The sequence below is a fragment of the Capra hircus genome, chromosome 25 (assembly GCF_001704415.2).
Source record: "Capra hircus breed San Clemente chromosome 25, ASM170441v1, whole genome shotgun sequence".
NCBI lineage: Eukaryota > Metazoa > Chordata > Mammalia > Artiodactyla > Bovidae > Capra > Capra hircus.
Genome location: NC_030832.1, coordinates 34,359,803 through 34,381,180, shown reverse-complemented (window position 1 = coordinate 34,381,180; position 21,378 = coordinate 34,359,803). Strand labels below are relative to the sequence as shown.

The following is a 21,378-nucleotide window of genomic DNA, read 5'->3' as shown; positions in this document are numbered from 1 at the left end:
GTAGTTTCTCCTCAAGAAATCAGGAGTCTGAGCCTCACTACAAGCTCTGCAGCCAAGAGTCCTGCAAGAAGCAGACTCCAGCGTCAAAGAACACACATGCAAATCACACAGGCTCTAGCCTCCAGAGGATAAACAGTATTTTGAAAAGAGCTCAGGTAGACTAAGGTGACAATGATGATGATAAAAAAAAGAGTAATCTGGATTTGGTGAACAGAGGCCTGAATTGAAACACCAGAATTTAGTTCAGGAAAATCATGGCCCCTTATCTAATTACCAGGTTTCCTCGGTGACTCTGATGGTAAAGAATCTGCCTGCACTGCAGGAGACCTGCGATTGATCCCTAGTTGGGAAGATCCCTGGAAGAGGGCATGGTAATCCAATCAAATATTCTTGCCTGGAGCATCCCATGGACAGAGGAGCCTACCAGGCTACAGTCCATGGGGTCGCAAAGAGTCAGACACGATTGAGTGACTAAGCACATCACACATCTAATTACCTGGTGTAAAGATTTTTGGGCCCCTCAGTTGGTGCAATGGTAAAGAATCCATCTGCCAATGCAGGAGACACAAGAGATGACGACTTGATTGCTGAGGAAGATAGATTCCCTGGAATAGGAAATGGCAACTTGTTCCAGTATTCTTGCCTGGAAATTTCGTGCACAGAGCAGCTACAGTCCATGGGGCTGCAAAGAGCTAGACAGGACTGAGTATACACACACACTTTTTCCCCCAAAATCCAGAGACTTTTTTTTTTACAGTATTGTAAATTGTGCTTTAATTTCTGCAATCAGATACGATGCAGTGAAATACAAGTATAAACTTTCATTGTACATCCAGAAAATAAAAAGAACATTTATACAGATTTAGCCCAACAGCTTATTCCCTTTAAAAAAACAAGTTTCTAATGTAATTAAAGCTAATTTATCTTCGGTGTAAAAACTTGGAGGTATAAACAAACTCAAGATATTATATACAGGAAATTAATATACATTTCCAAACGTGCACAGTGCAGCATTTTAGACAAAGTAAATGATCCCATTTTAGCTTTTACTGTTAACCATAATCCATATCTCAATCTTGAATAAAAATGTCACAATATATAAATTCACTGAGAATTCTGTACACAAATACAAGTTTATAGAAATCTCATTTCAGATATAAATACATAAACTGTCATGACCTTACATGTTAAAACAGTTTATTTTTCTATTGTAATTTTATTTTTTAAAAAATCATAGAAAAATATTTCAGTGCACATTCAACTGCTATGAGAGGGGCCATGACCTTGTGCCTTTGAACCACTTTATGGACTATAAAGCATCACACCAGGCATTTTTGGAATGAAAATTACTAAAATCTTAAGACTGAAGAGGCTACTGTATAAATATTCCCATTATAATATGATCACAAAACTAGTTAACTCCATAGTGTATCTGGGAGGCAGTGGGGCAGAGAAAGGAGGTTAGTGCTAATTTAAGAAGGACCACAGACCATAGCCAATCAATTAGGGTCATTTTAAAGTCCCCACTGCAAGCCTACACTGACCTTACTAGTGAGACTCTTAAGGCAACCAAGACTGGGCATGTGTTTGGCCCCAGATGCATAAACCCTGCCCTCCCCTCAATCTCCATCATCTTAACAGACCAACAAGGCTTGAGCATCAACTCAGCGTGGGGAGGACTGCAAAGCAATTTCTGAATGAATCTTCTTGTATTATGGAATAAGATGCTTGCAATATGACCACACATAGGTGATATAAGTCTTCATTCCAACATTTCTATGAAGGATCTGAAAGGGAAATATTTAATTCACTGTACTACACACTTCCAAATTATGAATTAGGGGAATTCACACCTGTATACTGCAGTGAACATGGTTGGAATCAAGGATTAACTACCTATTCTATTATGTCGGAATATGGAAACTAGATTCAGGATGAAAGTTCTCTGCATTTTAGTTCTCAAAGACCTTCCCTGCCTCAAGCTTATAAAGATAATTATCTTTAAGCATTTTAAAGTTATTTATTTCACATTTACATTTATAACCCATATAGACTAAACTCTTCAAAGTATAATGTGAAGTGAAAACACACTTTCCTATCATAAGGATAAATAGGGACTTCCCTGGCAGTGCAGTGGTTAAGACTCTGTGCTTCCAATGCAAGGGTACAGGTTCAAAACCTGGGTGAGGAACTAACCTCACCTCACAAGGCTGTGCCCTGTGGCGCAGCCAATAAAAATAAATAAATAAATAAATCATGATTGTTTTTTTAAAAAATAAATCTTCCAAGTACATATAGTGAATAACCATTTTCTCCCATCCCCTGAAACACCATTACTTCCAGATACAAAAATCTGTATATTTATCATTCTGTTTCTTAGCTTTCTCTTTTGTTCAGTCAGTGCACATATCCATGAGCCAATAGCATAGTGTCTAAATTACTAAAGTGTTTCGGATACTATTGTGACATCTGAAAAAAAATAAAACTACTTGAAACACCAACATTCACTTTATTATATCAGATTATTTCACTGGGTCAAGAATTCGATCCATTCAGCTAAATACTTCTGGCTCCACCTCTCTCAAGATGGAAGTTAGAAATTATCAGACTGAGGTCATCTAAAAGATTATTCACTCCTCCATCTAGTACCTAGGCTTGGAAACCTTGAAATGGCAACTGAAATAGCTTGTACTCCTTGAGATCATAAGGGTCAGTCCCAATCTGATAGAACTTGCATCCTTATAAGAAGTGGAGGGGACAAAGAACTTTCTCTTCCACAAGTACACAGAAGAAAGGCCATGCAAGGACAGGGTGAGAAGGTGCCCAATGCAAGGTAGAAAGAGAGGATTCACCAGAGACTAACCTAGCAATTGCCTTGATCTTGGACATCAGCCTGCAGAACTATTAGGAAATAAATGTCTGTTGTTTAAGCTCCACAGTCTATAGTATTTTGTGATGGCAACCCATGCAGACTAAGATGACAATGATAATGATAAGAAATAATCTAGGTCTGGTGAACAGAGGCCTGAACCAAATCACCTGAAAATTCAACTCAGGAAAATCATGTTCCCTCATCCAATTACCAGATGTAAATATTTTTCAAATCTGGAGATTTTTTATTTCACATATTCTTGAATAAGGTGTATGCAATATGACCACAAACAGGTGGCATAAATCTTCATTCCAACCTTTCTCTGATGGATCTGATACCATTTAGCTTGTGGATAGGAATTCTCAATTCTCTGAAGATGCAGATGCTTTCTCAATCAAATTTTACTCAAAATACTAACTCAATGTAGTTTTTACCAGGCTAGCTTATTGAAATTTAATCTTAAACTACAGATGTCCATCAGCAGATGAATGGATAAGAAAGCTGTGGTACATATATGTAATGGAATATTATGCAGTCATTAAAAAGAATACATTTGAATCAGTTCTAATGAGGTGAATGAAACTGGAGCCTATTATACAGAGTGAAGTAAGCCAGAAAGAAAAACAGCAATACAGTATACTAACACATATATATGGAATTTAGAAAGTTGGTGATGATAACCCTGTATGCGAGACAGCAAAAGAAACATAGATGTATAGAACAGTCTTTTGGACTCTGTGGGAGAGGGAGAGTGTGGGATGATTTGGGAGAAAGGCACTGAAACATGTATAATATCATATATGAAACGAATCGCCAGTTCCGGGTTCAATGCATGATACTGGATGTTTGGGCCTGGTGCACTGAGACAACCCAGAGCGATCGTATGGGGAGGGAGAAAGGAGGGAGGTTCAGGAAGGGGAACACGTGTATACCTGTGGTGGATTCATTTTGATGTATCCAAAACCAGTACACTATTGTAAAGTGAAAAAAAAAAAGGAAAAAAAATACAAATATGAAAAAATAGACATAGTCCTGATAAAAAAATAGCAATGAAGCAGTCCTAGATTTTTAGATAATAAAATATATCCTAAATCAAATACACACAATTAAATTAAGTTAAAGGGCACAGGAATAAAGACATAAATGGAAGCCAGTGAAGGAATGAATTTGATGCAAACACATGCCATATTTTGTAATACAAAGTTAGGATATCAAAGCCATGGGGAAAAATAATTATGCATCTATAATAATGACAATCTAGAAAAATAAGTAAAATGTAACCCCTACTTATCTTCTTATATCAAAGGAAAATGTAAACATAAAATGTAAAACAACAGAAAGACTTAAAAAATTAAGTGTTGAAAACTATGAAGAATATTTTGGTAACAATGAGATAGACAAATTCAAGACATAGAGGCAAAAAAATTAATAGAATCAATTATGTAAATATAAAATATTTATGCAGCCCAATAAATATTCTGCACAGTATTAAAAAATTTTAAAAAGAAATCACAAGCAGAAAAAATAATAACCGAACACAGGGTAAATTGGATAACTAGTGTATAATTCAATCATAAAATCAGTATGGAAAAGTTGCAATCAAATACACAGAAAAATTTCAAAATAGGCAATTCATGAAAAAGGACTGCAAATCATTTAAACATGGGTGATACTCAAATTAAATTATGTTTATTGAATACCAATAAAAGTATACAAATGAAAGTTTCTTTAATCAGATTTTCATATACCATAAATGTTTATCAACCCCCCACAGTAGTTAAAAGCACAAAAATATTAAATTGGCAGTTTGAGGACACCTGTGGGACTTTCCAACCCTATGTACTTCCTACTCTCCCCTTTACCCTATGGGGGAGGGATGTGCGGTCTCACATAGGAGTTGCTCGGAGAAGGGTTTTCTCAAATTCTTAGTAAACAACAGGCGGTACAATTAACAATACTTTATATATTGTTATAAATACATGATATATTTAAATATAAATATATTTGCCTAATTACAGTTTGCCTAATTAGGTATGGATATAAATAAAATATAATAAAGGTATACCTAATTCTATTTATACTTTATTAACTCGTATATAAATTAATATGTATACTATATGTATACATATTAAATATATACCATATAATTATATTATATATATAATCTATATATTGCAGTAATATAATATGTATGTGGCTATTAATTGGTATAGATTGGTGTGCTGTGATGGTATGTATATTATATATACTGTATAATTATATTGTGTATGTATGACATATATTATTATAGTACATTGGTTTGTGTTGGTTGGTATTAGTTGTGTGCATGTTGTATTGCTGCAATAATATTAATTAATATATTAATTATAAAGATTAATTCAAGTATATTGATTTATATATATTATATGTCAATAAATTTATACTTATTGCCATATATAAATACATATATAAATACATTATTTAGATATATCTGTATACCTAAATGAGATAAGGAGGTTATACATTTATTATTTAAATTTATACAGAGACCTAAACTAAACATTAGACCTAAATTAACATATCCCTAAATTCATGTCATTAAAACACAAATTTTAAAAGTTTTAAAAATTAAATTGACAACTGCTTGACAATTCCTTTGCCATAAACCCCCATAGGTGTAATTGGGGTAGCCAGACCAAAAAAAAAAAACTAGTTTTATGGCAAAGTGGCCCCCTAGAGTGGGTCCATCTTCTCACTCAAGCTACAAAAGCAGTGGCTTCTTATCCAGGGCTGATAGCTACTTTGATATTAAAGAGAAGAAAGCGGAGTATTGAATTATTTGGTAAAGAGTCATCAAAAATTGTAATTCCATATAATAAGGAGCAGCTTGATGCTCATTTAATGTTTGATGAAGATAGGCAGATTGCCATAGGAAACTATTGCGGTCAAATTTTGCATCATTTACCCTCACATGCTTTGTTAACTCAAAATTAAAAAAAAGGGGGGGGAGGATTTAAGTATAGTTCTCCCCATCAGATTTTATAACATGCTCTCTTTGTAATAAATAACCTAAATGCTGATTCGTCTGGAACAACAAAATGCAAAGCCATTGGTAAAGTGGAAGGACCTCCTCTCCAGACAATGGAGAGGTCCCGACCCATTATTAACTGGTGGTCAAGGATGTGCTTGTATTTTTTCCACAGGATGCAGATTCGCCAATTTGGATCCTGGACAGAAGAGCCATAAAAATGTTAACAGGCCCGCTGGCCAGAAGATGATGTAAAACCACCTGGGACCTTCCGTATACGGGAAGGTATACAAGAGGAAAGCCTGGTCTCAATAAGGGTCAGGACTGCTGTCCCTGCATAACTCTGCATATTCCATTATTTCTTACAACTTGGCATATATAAGCTGCTTTTGAAAATAAAGTTGTGGGTATGGCACCAATGTTTGGCTCCCCCATGTCGTTCTTTTCTCGCTTTTCTGGCTGAATTCCCATCTGGAGCATGGAGGCTCATCGTGTCTACTTATTTGCCCTGGCTTCTAAGACCCACATGAGAGAGAGCCCGAGGCAGGGCACCCTCCGCTATTCAAGCGGGTGCCGGTGGCCTACATAGATGGTGTAATTTCCTTGTCTTGGAACTTTATTGGTTTTCCATGTAAACCAAGTTATTCAGCCTCTTTACTCCACTTATTTTCCTACTACACTATTTCTTTCTAATCTCCCTCCATATCTTTAATTAAGCAATTAATTTCTCAGATGCTGACTCTCTCCCCGCTTCGAATTCCCTGGATCCACCAGGGCTGGAACCTGGCAGGAACTATAATGAGTTAGATCTGTGAAGACTGTATGGAAAGATCTTCAGAAAACTGAGTTGCAAAAAGCAAAATTTATTAACAGAGACATATAGGCAAACACACATGAAAATATGCTTTTTTTGCAAAAATTATTATTTGAGGAATCTTAGAAACAGAGGAGCCTCGTGGACTGCCATCTATGGGGTTTCACAGAATCGGACACTACTGAAGTGACTTAGCAGCAGCAGCAGCAAAAACAGTATAGTGACTGCATCTGGAAAAACTGGGAAACTCTGATATTGGGTGAACAGGAGGTATATTTTATATGATTCTATTTTGTAGGGATTCTATTTTTTAACATTTATTATTGTCCATCATACTTTTCAATTTTCTATGCAAAGGAAAATGTTACAGTAAATTTTCATATGTAACAAATGAAAGTGAAAGAAGAGGATAGAATATAGTATTAAATATTTTAATTGGTAAAATTAAAAGTGACTATAAAAAATAAGAATCTAGTTACAAGAAATGGAAGTAATAAAGTAATGCATAATAGTTAATTATTTTTGTAATACTGACAAATGCATTGCATATTACTTACTGACTATTTTAAATGAATTTCACCTTTCCAGTTGCAGTGATGAACTAGACATTAATGTTTATATTCAAGGAGGGAAACTACCATTAATAACATAAACATAAATTTTATTCTTTAATAAAACTTCTAATAAATTATTCAGAGAAAAGGAGAGGTTATATCAGAATAATAGACTTTGATATTTGAACTAAATTCCTAGTGTTAAACTACTCTCTCTGTAATGCATAATGCACTTAGTTACAGCTTGATCTCACTTTTTCTGTCCAGAGCTTCTTTATAGCATTCATGATCTCAGAGCTTCTTAGACTGTAGATTAATGGGTTTGTCATGGGACTTATGACTATATAAAACATTCTCAATGGTTTGTCAATGGGGAAGATCTTAGCAGGTCTTGCATACATGAAAATACAGGGAACAATGAAGCAGACAACCACAGTGATGTGGGAACCACAGGTCTGGAGGGCTTTCTGCCTCCCGTCCTGACTCAGGTCTTCAGAGAGTGCAGGATGACTCCATAAGATACGAGTAAAAGCAGAAAAACAAGAGTGCAGGTCAGTCCCCCATTGGCCACAATGAAGATGCCAATGACAAAGGTGTCAGCACAGATAAGTTTCAATAAGGGGAACATGTCACACATAAAGTGATCAGTGATATTGGGACCACAAAAAGGGAGCCCATAAACAGTGCTAACTTGAATAATTGACTGCTGAAAACCTCCAACACAGTATACTAGCAGCAGTATAACACATATCCTTTTCCTCATGATCACCAATAATGCAAGGGCTTACAGATGGCCACATAGAGGTCATAGGCCGTCACCAACAGAAGAGGTATCTCAGATCCACCAAAAAATTGCTCTGTAAACAATTGGGTCATACAGGATTCAAAGGCTATGGTGTTTTCTCCAAAGAACAAGTCTGAAATCAATCTGGGGGAAGCAGAACAGGAATAAACTAAATTTATAAATGATAAACTAGCAAGAAAAAGTGCATTGGTGAGTTCAGGGTCTTACTGACAGCTAAAGTCACAACAATAAGCAGATTTCCCACTACAATCAAAACGTAGAAGAATAAGAAAATAACAAAAAGGACTTTCTGCTCCTTTGGATTATGTGTGAGGCCCAAGAGGATGAAATAAGTTACTTGTTCCTTGGTTCCTTATAGTCTGTACAGGTGCTATCTTCACATGTTAGAAGCAGTGTACCTACAAAACTTTGGGAAAACTTTTAAATGAATTATAATTTTCATCTTTTGCTATAAATTCAATTAAAAGAATGTATGTAGAGAAAATTTTCATGTCCAATGTGTTTTTGACTTTGTAATTGCCAAGTTAAATAAAGTAGAGTTACTTGCCCTCATGACTAAGACTAGGGAACAGATAATTACAGATCCATGTATGAAGTTATAAGGATAATCACAGAGCTTAAGAGCTATAGTATAGGGATATATCCATCAAAATGGAATCAGAGATTTTCCAGAAGAATTGTTTTAGCTGATTTTTTTTTTAACTTGAAAGCAATCTTGGGAAAGAAGATTGGAAATGCAGGAATCAACCTGCTTAACTTCAGACTATACTACAAAGCTGCAGTCATCAAGAAAGTATGGTACTGACACAAATATAGATCAGTGAACAAAATAGGAAGCCCAGAGATAAATCCACACACCTATGGACAACTTATTTTTGACAAAGGAGGCAAGAATATACAATGGAGAAAGGACAATCACTTTAACAAGTGGTGCTGTGAAAACAGGTCAACCACTTGTAAAAGAATGAAACTAGATCACTTTCTAACACCATATACAAAAATAAATTCAAAATGGATTAACGATCTAAATGTAAGACCAGAAACTATAAAACTCCTAGAAGAGAACATAGGCAAAATACTCTCCGACATAAATCACAGCAGGGTCCTCTATGACCCACCTCCTAGACTTATGGAAATAAAAGCAAAAATAAACAAATGGGACCTAATTAAACTTAAAATCTTTTGCACAACGAAGGGAACTATAAACAAGGTGAAAAGACACCCTTCAGAATAGGAGAAAATAATAGCAAAGGAAGCGACTTACAAAAAAGTAATCTCAAAGATATACAGGCAGTTCATGCAGCTCAATACCAAAAAAATTAACAACCCAATCAAAAAATGGGCCAAAATTTAAACAGAAACTTCTCCAAAGAAGACATACAGATAGCTAACAAACATATGAAAAGATGCTCAACATCACTCATTATTAGAGAAATGCAAATCAAAACCACAATGAGGTACCATCTAATCCTGGTCAGAATGGCTGCTATCAAAAAGTCTATGAACAGTAAATGCTGGAGAGGAGAAAAGGGAGAAAAGAGAATCTTCTTACACTGTTGGTGGGAATGCAAACCAGTACAGCCACTATGGAGAACAGTGTGGAGATTCCTTTAAAAAACTGGAAATAGAACTGCCACACGGCCCAGCAATCCCACTTCTGGGCACACACTCCAAGGAAACCAGAATTGAAAGAGATGCATGTACCCCAATGTTCATTGCAGCACTGTTTACAATAGCTAGGATGTAGAAGCAGCCTAGATGTCCACCAGCAGACAAATGGATAAGAAAGCTGTGGTACATATGCACAATGGAATATTACTCAGCTATTAAAAAGAATGCATTTGAATCAGTTCTAATGAGATGGATGAAACTGGAGCCTATTATGCAGAGTGAAGTAAGTTAGAAAGAAAAACACCAAAACAGTATATTACACATATATATGGTATTTAGAAAGATGATAATTATGACTCTATATGCGAGACAGCAAAAGAGACACAGATATAAAGAACAGATTTTTGGACTCTGTGAGAGAAGGTGAGGGTGGGATGATTTGAGAGACCAGCACTGAAACATGCATATTATCATATGTTAAATAGGTCATCAGTCCAGGTTTGATGAATGAGACAGGGCACTTGGGGCCAGTGCACTGGGAGAACCCTGAGGGATGGGATGGGGAGGGAGGTGGGAGGGAGGTTCAGGATGGAGAACACATGTACACCCATAGCTGATTCATATCAATGTATGGCAAAAACCACCACAATATTGTAAAGTAATTAGCTATCAATTAAAATAAATTAATTAATTAAAAAGAAAATAAAAATTGTTTTTTTCGCTTTTCCATTTTAAAGAAAAACTCGCTTTTTTTTTTGTTATGATAATTTCCCAAAATCACTTTTTCATCCTAGAACTTACTCATAGCATTTTCACGTCAAAATTTCTGAATGTGAAGTTTAAGAAGTTTAACAAATGCCTTATCATGACATAAAATGTACCCAAACCTTGGGTACAAATACACAAATAAGCAGGGTACAAAAACTAAGATGACCGCAGTGATGTGAGAGACATAGGTGGAGAGAACTTTGCATCTCCCCTCCAAGCTATGTCTCTAGGGAGGACAAGATGACCACATAGGAGACCAACAGGTGAAAATATTTTAATGGGTAAATGAACCAATGGTTGACAGCAACATAGACCAAGGATGTGAATTCCATTCAGACAAGTTTCAGTAAAGGGTTCAAGGCACACCAGAATGGTCCATGACATTGAACCACAGACAGGCAGCCACACTATGAAGATCTGTGTGGTTGCAAATACAACCCTCCAGCTCCTATTACTTGAATGAGATAGCCATATTCGTTTCACTCATGATGGTTTCACAGTTCAAGGTTTTGCAGATGGCCGCATAGTGCTCATTGGCAACCACTATGGGCGGGAAGATCTCAGCAGCAAAAGATACTCAGCAAAGACATGAGTCCTGGACTTCCTGAAAGAGATGATTGCTTTCTTACAGCCAGTGACAGTTGGTATTTCAGGTGTTACAGGTGAAGAACAGCAGATGTCCACAAGGGACAGAAACACAACAGGAACTGTAAGCTCTACACAAATTTTAAAAAGGTGACTTTTAACTGAAGACATCTTTCATATCTGTGTCACAGTTTTGTACTCTAAAGATATCAACTCCTGTAAAATCAATCCACCCATCAACAGAAAATTGGATTAAAGATTTACTGAGCATGGCCATGCCAATCAAAACAAGATCATTTCTCCCTCAGTCAGTCTCTCCCATCAGGAAGCTTCCATAAGCCTCTTATCCTTCTTCATCAGAGGGCAGAGAGAATGAAAATCACAGTCAAAGAAAACAAACCAATCTGATCACATGGACCACAGCCTTGTCTAATTTAGCGAAACTGTGAGCCATGCCATGTAGGGCCACCCAAGACAGATGGGTCATGGTGGAGAGTTCTGACAAAATGTGGGCCCCTGGAGAAGGGAATGGAAAACCACTTCAGTATTCTTGTCTTGAGAACCCCATGAACAGTATGAAAAGGCAAAAAGATAGAACATTGAAAGATGAACTCCCTAGGGTGGTAGGTGCCCAATATGCTACTGGAGATCAGTGGGAAAATAACTCCAGAAAGAATGAAGAGATGGAGCCAAAGCAAAAACAACATCCATTTGTGAACGAGACTGGTGATGGAAGCAAAGTCTGATGCTGTAAAGAGCAATATTGCATAGGATACTGAAACGTTAGGTCCATGAATCAGGGCAAATTGAAAGCGGTCAAGCAGGAGATGGCAAGAGTGAACGTCGAAAATTTAGGAATCAGTTAAGTAAAATGGACTGGAATAGGTGAATTTAATTCAGATGACTATTGTATCTACTACTGTGGCAAGAATCCCTTAGAAGAAATGGAGTAGCCATCATAATCAACAAAAGAGTCCAAATGCAATACTTGGATGCAATCTCAAAAAAGACAGAATGATCTCTGTTTGTTTCTATGGCAAACCATTCAACATCACGGTAATCCAAGTCTATACCATGATGAGCAATGCTGAAGAAGCTGAAATTAAGTGGTTCTATGAAGACCTAGAGAACTAACCTTCTAGAACTAACACCCCCAAAAAGATGTCATTTTCATATAGGGCACTGGAATGCAAAAGTAGAAAGTCAAGAAACACCTGGAGTATAAGGCAAATTTGGCCTTAGATTACAGAATGAAGCAGGGCAAAGGCTAATAGAGCTTTGCCAAGAGAATGCACTGGTAACAGCAACCACGCTGTTCCAACAACACAAGAGAAGACTCTACACGTGGACATCACCAGATGGTCAATATGAAATCAGATTGATTATATTCTTTGCAGTCAAAGATGGAGAAACTCTATACAGTCAGCAAAAACAAGACCAGGAGCTGACTGTGGTTCATCCTTATTGAAAAATTCATACTTAAAGTGAGAAAAGTAGGGAAAACGACTAGATCATTCAGGTATGACATATGTCAAATCCCTTATGATTACACAGTGGAAGTGACAAACAGATTCAAGGGATTCGATCTGATTGACAGAGTGCCTGAAGAACTATGGATGGAGGTTCGTGACATTGTACAGAAGACAGGGATCAAGACAGCCCAAGAAAAAGAAATGCAAAAAAGCAAAATGGCTGTCTGAGAAGGCCTTACAAATAGCTGTGAAAAGAAGAGAAGTGAAAAGCAAAGGAGAAAAGGAAAGACATACCCATTTGAATGCAGAGTTCCAAAGAATAGCAAGGAGAGATAAGAAAGCCTTCCTCAGCAATCAATGAAAAGAAATAGAGGAAAAGAACAGAATGGGAAAGACTAGAGATCTCTTCAAGAAAATTAGAGATACCAAGGGAACATTTCATGCAAAGATGGGCTCAATAAAGGACAGAAATGGTATGGACCTAACAGAAGCAGAAGATATTAAGAAGAGGTGGCAAGAATACACAGAAGAACTCTACAAAAATGATCTTCATGACCCAAATAACCACGATGGTGTGATCACTCACCTAGAGCCAGACATCTTGGAATATGAAGTCAAGTGGGCCGTAGGAAGCATCACTTTGAACAAAGCTAGTGGAGGTGATGGAATTCCAGTGGAGCTATTTCAAATCCTGAAAGATGACACTCTGAAAGTGCTGCACTCAATATGCCAGCAAATTTGGAAAACTCAGCAGTGGCCACAGGACTGGAAAAGGTCAGTTTTCGTTCCAATCCCAAAGAAAGGCAATGCCGAAGAATGTTCAAACTACCGCACAATTGCACTCATCTCACATGCTAGTAAAGTAATGCTTAAAATTCTCCAAGCCAGGCTTCAGCAATATGTGAACCGTGAACTCCCTGATGTTCAAGCTGGTTTTAGAAAAGGCAGAGGAACCAGAGATCAAATTGCCAACATGCACTGGATCATCAAAAAAGCAAGAAAGTTCCAGAAAAACATTTATTTCTGCTTTATTGAGTATGCCAAAGCCTTTGACTGCGTGGATCACAATAAACGAAAATTGTGAGAGATGGGAATACCAGACCACCTGACCTACCTCTTGAGAAACCTGTATGCAGGTCAGGAAGCAACAGTTAGAACTGGACATGGAAAAACAAACTGGTTCCAAATAGGAAAAGGAGTACATCAAGGTTGTATATTGTCACCCTGCTTATACTTATATGCAGAGTACATCATGAGAAATGCTGGGCTGGAAGAAGCACGTGCTGGAATCAAGATTGCCAGGAGAAATATCAGTAATGTAAGATATGCAAATAGCACCATCTTTTTGGCAGAAAGTGAAGAATAACTAAAGAGCCTTTTGAAGAAAGTGAAAAAGTAGAGTGAAAATTTAACTTATAGCTCAACATTCAGAAAGCTGATCATGGCATCTGGTCCCCTCACTTCATGGCAAGTAGATGGGGAAACAGTGGAAACATTGGTTCACTTTATTTTGGGCTCCAAAATCACTGATGTTGGAGACTGCAGCCATGTAATTAAAAGACACTTGCTCCTTGGAAGAAAAGGTATGACCAACCTAGACAGCATATTAAAAAGTAGAGGCATTACTTTGCCAACAACAGTCCATCTAGTCAAAGCTGTCGTTTTTCCAGTAGTCATATATGGATGTGAGAGCTGGACAATAAGAAAGTTGAGTGCCAAGAATTGCTGCTTTTGAACTGTGGTGTTGGAGAAGATTCTTCAGAATCTCTTGGACTGGAGGACATCCAACCAGCCCATCTTATAGGAAATTAGTCCTGAATATTCATTGGAAGGACTGATGTTGAAGCTGAAACTCCAGTATCTGGGCACCTGATGAGTAGAACTAACTCATTGAACAAGACCCTGATGCTGGGAAAGATTGAAGGTGAGAAGAGAAGGGGACTGCAGAGGGTGAGATGGTTTGATGGCATCACCGACTCGATGGACATGGGTTTGGGTAAATTCTAGGAGTTGGTGATGGACAGGGAGGCCTAGCTTGCTGCAGTACATGGGGTTGCAAATAGTTGGACATGACTGAGTGACTGAACTGAACTGAAATGAAAATTAACCTTCCAACAGTGAATCTTATTGAAAATAATAACTGAATAGTATTTTTTGACTAAACTATTATTTTAACCTCATTTCAAAATATATTATTTATCTTACTTATATTTAATGTATTATTTTTAATATAATTTTATTTATTTTAATTGGAGGTTAATTACTCTACAATATTGTATTGGTCTTGCCATACATCAACATGAATCCGCCACAGGTATACACATGCTCCCCAGCCTGAACCCCTCTCCCTCCCCCTTCCCCATATTTTGTTTATAATATTTGGAACATAAATATACAAACTTAGGCATACCTCTGAAAAAGAATAGTAATGAGTGACTGCTAGCCTCTTTACTTATCAAAATGTATTATACATCATAGCAATTATATTATTTGTCAATTTGCACATGAATATAGAGATCAATGAAAAAGAATAGAGTCTTGAATCAGATCCAAATACACTGGACTTCAGGATACAATATTCAGAATTTCAAATCAAAAGGGAAAAGATATTTATGTGACTATTTTAAAAAAGCCCTAAAAATTAGGGAAACAACTGAAAATTCAATCCATATTTAACTCCTATAGCAAAATTAATTCAAGACAAATCAAAACTTTTCATATGATATCAAAAATGTTCCAAAAATTAAATACTAAAAGAGAACTGAAGCATTGTCACAATTGAAATGAGAAAATTTTTCATAAGCAGTATACAAAAATTTGAATATAAAATATAGAAATATTACATGCAAAAGCACTCCACATAGGATAAAACGTTAAGAACATATAACCAAAAAGTATTAATTATATATACAATGTGAAAGAGATCATTTCTTTTGTATATAATCTCAGTTCAGTTCAGATCAGTTCATTGCAGTCGCTCAGTCGTGTCCGACTCTTTGCGACCCCATGAATCGCAGCACGCCAGGCCTCCCTGTCCATCACCATCTCCCAGAGTTCACTCAGACTCACGTCCATTGAGTCCGTGATGCCATCCAGCCATCTCATCCTCGGTCGTCCCCTTCTCCTCCTGCCCCCAATCCCTCCCAGCATCAGAGTCTTTTCCAATGAGTCAACTCTTTGCATGAGGTGGCCAAAGTACTGGAGTTTCAGCTTTAGCATCATTCCTTCCAAAGAAATCCCAGGGTTGATCTCCTTCACAATGGACTGGTTGGATCTCCTTATTTAATCTCACAAAAATCAAAAATTGAATGAAATAAATAAGACATATATATATATATATATAATCCACAAAGAATAAATACAAATCAAATAAACATATAGAATGATGCCCAGCTAAATTATGTCAAAAGGGTAGCAAAGTATAAAAATAACTTTAATCAGTTGTCATAAATATTTATCAGGTACTGGACTTGAAAACGTGGACAAAAGAATTCTCACTGACAGTAGATGATACTGTAGCTGTTGTACAACCTCAAGAACAATAGTTTATCAATAACTATCCATATCAACATTTTAAATGCAAATGTTACCTGATTATTGATTCAAATATCAAATCAGCAATTCTATGCCTAGGAAATCATATTTGCACATATTCAGATAAATGTATTTCTTTGAAAGCTCTTTGTCATAAAAATGTTTAGCAATCACATGAAAAGGAATGGGCATATGGATTTTAAAATAAATTTGTAAGGAGTATTGTGAAACATGAGAAAAGTTAAGGGATATGTTTGAGCTGGTATTGAAATATCTTTAAGATGCGGCATAGTAAAAGCAAATCTGATATATACAGAAAAAACAAATATACATATGGTAAATAGACTAGCATTTGCAAAGATTTTTACCAGATGAAAATCAAGAAAAAAATTTAGATTCTACATCTTAGAATGAAGAATGGAAAATATTAAGAGAAAACGGGGAAATTTGTTTGACACTTCACCCCATATTATTTGGTTTTATTTATTCTGTTTATTATTATCTATTTTACTTTAATTTTCTTGTTTACACTTACAGTATTAAAGTGAAAAATGTGTGTATAATGCATCTTAAATATGCTAATAAAGGGACCTATATAGAATTAAATATTTTAAATTGTAAAAATTAAAAATTTCCCTTAAATTACAAGAATTTAAGCAAAAATTATCTGTCTCTGAAAAAGAGTAAAAACGGTAAATGCATAAAATGATTAAAAATCAATGTTACTATATTGTACTTTTCTCACTTCATAATTAATTATTAATTCCTTACTATACAGGTAATCAGAGAAGGTGATGGCTCCCCACTCCAGTACTCTTGTCTGGGAATTCCCATGGGCGGAGGAGCCTGTTAGACTGCAGTCCATGGGGTCACAAAGAGTCAGACCTGACTGAACTTCACGTTCACTGTTCACTTTCATGCATTGGAGAAGGAAATGGCAGCCCACTCCAGTGTTCTTGCCTGGACAATCCCAGGGATGGGGGAGCCTGGCGGGCTGCCATCTATGGGGTCGCACAAGTCAGACACGACTGAAGTGACTTAGCAATAGCAACAACATACAGGTATTACACATTTTTAGGTACAGTGATAAAGATTATTATGGACCTTACATTTTAGCATGGAGGAAACTGTTATTAATAGCACAGCTGTATAGGTGTAATCTTTAATTACAATTATCATAAACTCGTTGAAGAAAGATAATTTTTTCTTTTTAAAGAAAATATTTAAAATCAGAATCAAATTTTAAAATGGCTTCTGCATTCTAAGGAAATGGACCTTGATGACAAATGACTCCCTTTATTGTAGCTGATGCAATTATTTAATATGAAATATATAATGTTTCTTCTCCAGAGTTTCTTCATAGCATAAGTTAACTCAGAACTTCTTATACTGTAGATTAATGGGTTCAGCATGGGGGTTATGACTGTATAAAACACTCTCAATAATTTGTCATTGGGGAATGTTTTAGCAGATCTTGCATACATGAAAATACAGGGAACAAAGAAGCAGACAACCACAGTGATGTGGGAAACCACATGTCTGGAGGGCTTTCTGCCTCCCTTCCTGACTCAGGTTCTTCAGAGAGTGCAGGATGACTCCATAGGAGACGAGTAAGAGCAGAAACACGATAGAGCAGATCAGTCCTCCACTGGCCACAATTAAGATGCCAGTAACACAGGTGTCAGTACAGACGAGTTCCAATAAGGGGTACATGTCACACATATAGTGGTCAATGACATTGGGACCACAGAATGGGAGCCCATAAACAGTGCACAGTTGAATTACTGAGTGCAAGAAACCTCCAACCCAGGACAGCACCAGCACCACAACACACACCCTCTGCCTTGTGATCATCAAATAACGCAAGGACTTACAGATGGCCACATAGCGATCATAGGCCATGACCAGCAGAAGGAAGACCCCTGATCCAGCAAAAAGGTTCCCTGCAAACAGTGGGGTCATACAAGATTCAAAGGATATGTGTTTTTCCCCGAATAACAACTCAAATCAATCTGGGGATGATAGAAGTGGGGTAAGTGACATCCATACATGATAAGCTGGCGAGAAAAAAAGTACATCAGTGAGCTCAAGGTCTTATTGACAGCTAGAGTCACTATAATAAGAAGGTTGCCCACCAGAGTCAAAAGGCAGATGAACAAGAACAAAACTAAAAGGACTTTCCACTCCTTTGGATTCTGTGTGAGACCCAGGTACAAAGTAGATTACATTATTTCTTGATTCCATCTAATCTGGACAGGCGCTGACTTCACATATTCAAGCAGTTTACCTAAAAACAAAGGGGATAACAGTTAAAGGGTAAAAATGCTCAAATGTATAAGAATACTTGTTTATATATCCATTCACTGTAAGAACGTCAATAGAACATCCATTTGTGTCTAATGTGTCATAGACATTTTGATTATCAAGTTGAAAAAGGCATAGTTCTTTTTGTTGTTGTTGTTGTTTTTAACCTCAGTAATATGACACAGAACAAAAACCCAAGCATTCCAGACACATGTATTAGTTAGTTAGTTAGTTCAGTTGCTCAGTCATGTCCAACTCTTTGCGACCCCATGAATTGCAGCACCCAGGCCTCCCAGTCCATCACCAACTCCCAGAGTTCACTCAGACTCACGTCCATCAAGTCGGTGATGCCAAAGACACGTGTATTAAGTTCCATTAAATTCATACAGCACCAAAGAGTCAGAATAAAGGAGTATATCAAGTGGTATCACAGAAGACGTTCAAGAGGAAGTAATGCTTCAGCTGAGTGTAAAAAATAATTGAAAGTATAAAGAAATAGACAGTCATGAAAAGGTGCAGCATTTATAAAGACACAAATATAATACATGAAACTCACTTAACATAATACACATAATCAGTGGGGGTAGATGAATGTGTGAATAGAAGATCCTTGCCCTAAATTGTCTCAAACCTCACTGACACTTCAGTCTTTTGGTGGTTATTTCCCATTTTGGACCAATCAATTAAACTGTAGCAGTCTAATTTTCTGTCTCCAGTCCTTACCTTTCCCCTAAATTTCAAATGTTTATTTGCAACATCTCTAACTTTGAAATCCAACTGAATAGAAATTTACTATTTGTAAAACATAACTTCTAGTTTTCCAGAATAAACATGAATATTTTCTAAATAAAATTTAAAGAGGCATTCCTTATCCCATTAAATACTATAATTTTCATGTTAATGTTCAGACAAAATTTCAGTGCTCTTTACTCATTTGTCACTTTCATAAAACTTAAATAAATCCTACTAACTCTACTTTCAAAATATATCACAGATTTGATCATTCCCTACTTCTTAATTTCTTCCTGACCCACTGTAACAGCCTCCTTCTAAGTCTCGCCACATTTATACTGGACTCAAAAGTTGGTTCTCCTGAAGAAGACCAAATTGTCCTTTTTAATCTTATTCTGATAACATCACTCTACTTCTCCAAACTCTTACAGTATATTCCAATCATGCACTCATAGTTTAATGTAACACATTTAATATTTACAGTAGCAAGAACTGTAATCTATTTCAGAAGTGAAGAAATTAAGGCTCAGAATATCTAATTCACTTTCTCAAGTACACATTTTTAAGTGCTATACCTAGACTTAAATCTGTTTGATTGATTTCAAAGTAATTAACTTTCTTATATAATAAAGAAAGTCTCACAGCTGTGAGCTTGGTTTCCACTATTTAATGTTAGTCTTATCTTCTGGAGGCTTGTTCAGAACCTGAAGAATCACTTAAAGTTATTCATAAACACTTGAAATTATTTTTCATCCAGTTTGACAATAGAGAACAAAAGGCCACCTTATTACTTGAGCATATAGTTTATTCACCACTTACTACATGGAGTCTTCTAATTATTCAGGTCATTTTAAAGTGCAGTGTAAATTATTTGAAAGGAATTCCATGGTGCACACAATGAAAAACAAGTTTATTGCATTAAGAAATAAATCAAAATGACCAGCAAATCCTATATATACATAGAAGAAATCAGCTAGCTATTTGGCAGGGAAATTTTTCACAAGTAACTTCTTTCCTACTAACTTTAAAAATAAGTATAGCATTTGACTGTTCAGTTCTTTTCACTCTGTCATGTTAACATGCCCAGACTAGTTGATTGTGATTTTGAAAGACATTCCCATGATTCTTTTTAAGCCATGCTCAGTCGGTAAAGAATCTACCTGGAGTGCAGGAAACCTGGGTTCAATCCCTGGGTAGGGAAGATCCCCTGGAGAAGGAAATGGCAACCTACTCCAGCATTCTTGCCTGGAAAATCTTATGGACAGAGGAGCCTGGTGGACTGCAGTCCATGGGGTCACAGTCGGACACGACTGAGCGACTAACACTAACTAACTAATATGTCTAAGAAAGGACATCCCTAAGTTTGTATGCCAGTTACTAAGCAAATAGCATCTTCTTTCTATTAGGGGTGAAGATCACGGGATATTTCATCCCTTTCAGCTGCAATTATCACTAAGTCTGGGACTGTGTCCAAGGTTGATTCTTGTTTAATTAATTCATTGTGATTTTACACAAAGGTTTCAAAGAACATCTATAAGGGCTTTCCTGGTGGCTCAGCAATGAAGAATTCACTTGCCAATGCATTAGATTCAGATTTGTCCCCTGAGTTGGGAAGATCCCCTGGAGAAGGAAATAGCAACCCATTCCAGTATACTTGCCTGGGAAATCTCATGGACAGAGGAGCCTGGCAGGCTACAACCTATAGGGTGGCAAAAGAATCAGACATAACCTAGATAGTAAACAACAAAAAAATATGTGAAGATATTAGTAGAGCAAATCACATAATTAATATCAGAAAGGTACAACATGCAAAAAAAGTAGCTTTAGAATTTTTATGAGGCTGCTATCAATAAGGATAAAATATAGACTCACTCATTTTGATCTAATGGACTTATTAATATATTCTCCCCTGCCATGGAAAGAATATATTTCCTTTTATTTAATACTAGATTTAATCACCTTAAAATTTGGTTAAGTAAATAACATTATAGTAAAAATAAAATTAAATGTTTTAAAGTTTTAGATGTAACAACTAATAATTTATCCAATTATTAATTGTTTTTAAAAGTTAAGGCAGTGTTAGAAAGTGACCTAGTTTCATTCTTTTACAAGTGGTTAACCAGTTTTCCCAGCACCACTTGTTAAAGAGATTGTCTTTACTCCATTGTATATTCTTGCCTCCTTTGTCAAAGATAAGGTGTCCATATGTGTGTGGATTTACCTCTGGGCTTTCTATTTTGTTCCATTGATCTATATGTCTGTCTTTGTGCTAGTACCATACTGTTTTGATGACTGTGACTTTGTAGTAGAGCCTGAAGTC

At 36.4% G+C, this 21,378-nt stretch overlaps 1 protein-coding gene and 1 pseudogene across 1 annotated transcript in view; both read right to left on the bottom strand.

Moving 5' to 3' along the window:
• The window catches only part of LOC102181832 (NADPH--cytochrome P450 reductase), a gene marked incomplete in the record, with an annotated part of 1,163,480 nt that overhangs the window by 755,670 nt on the left and 386,432 nt on the right, over window positions 1-21,378 (bottom strand).
• On the bottom strand, window positions 17,258-18,266 carry LOC102189298 (annotated as a pseudogene).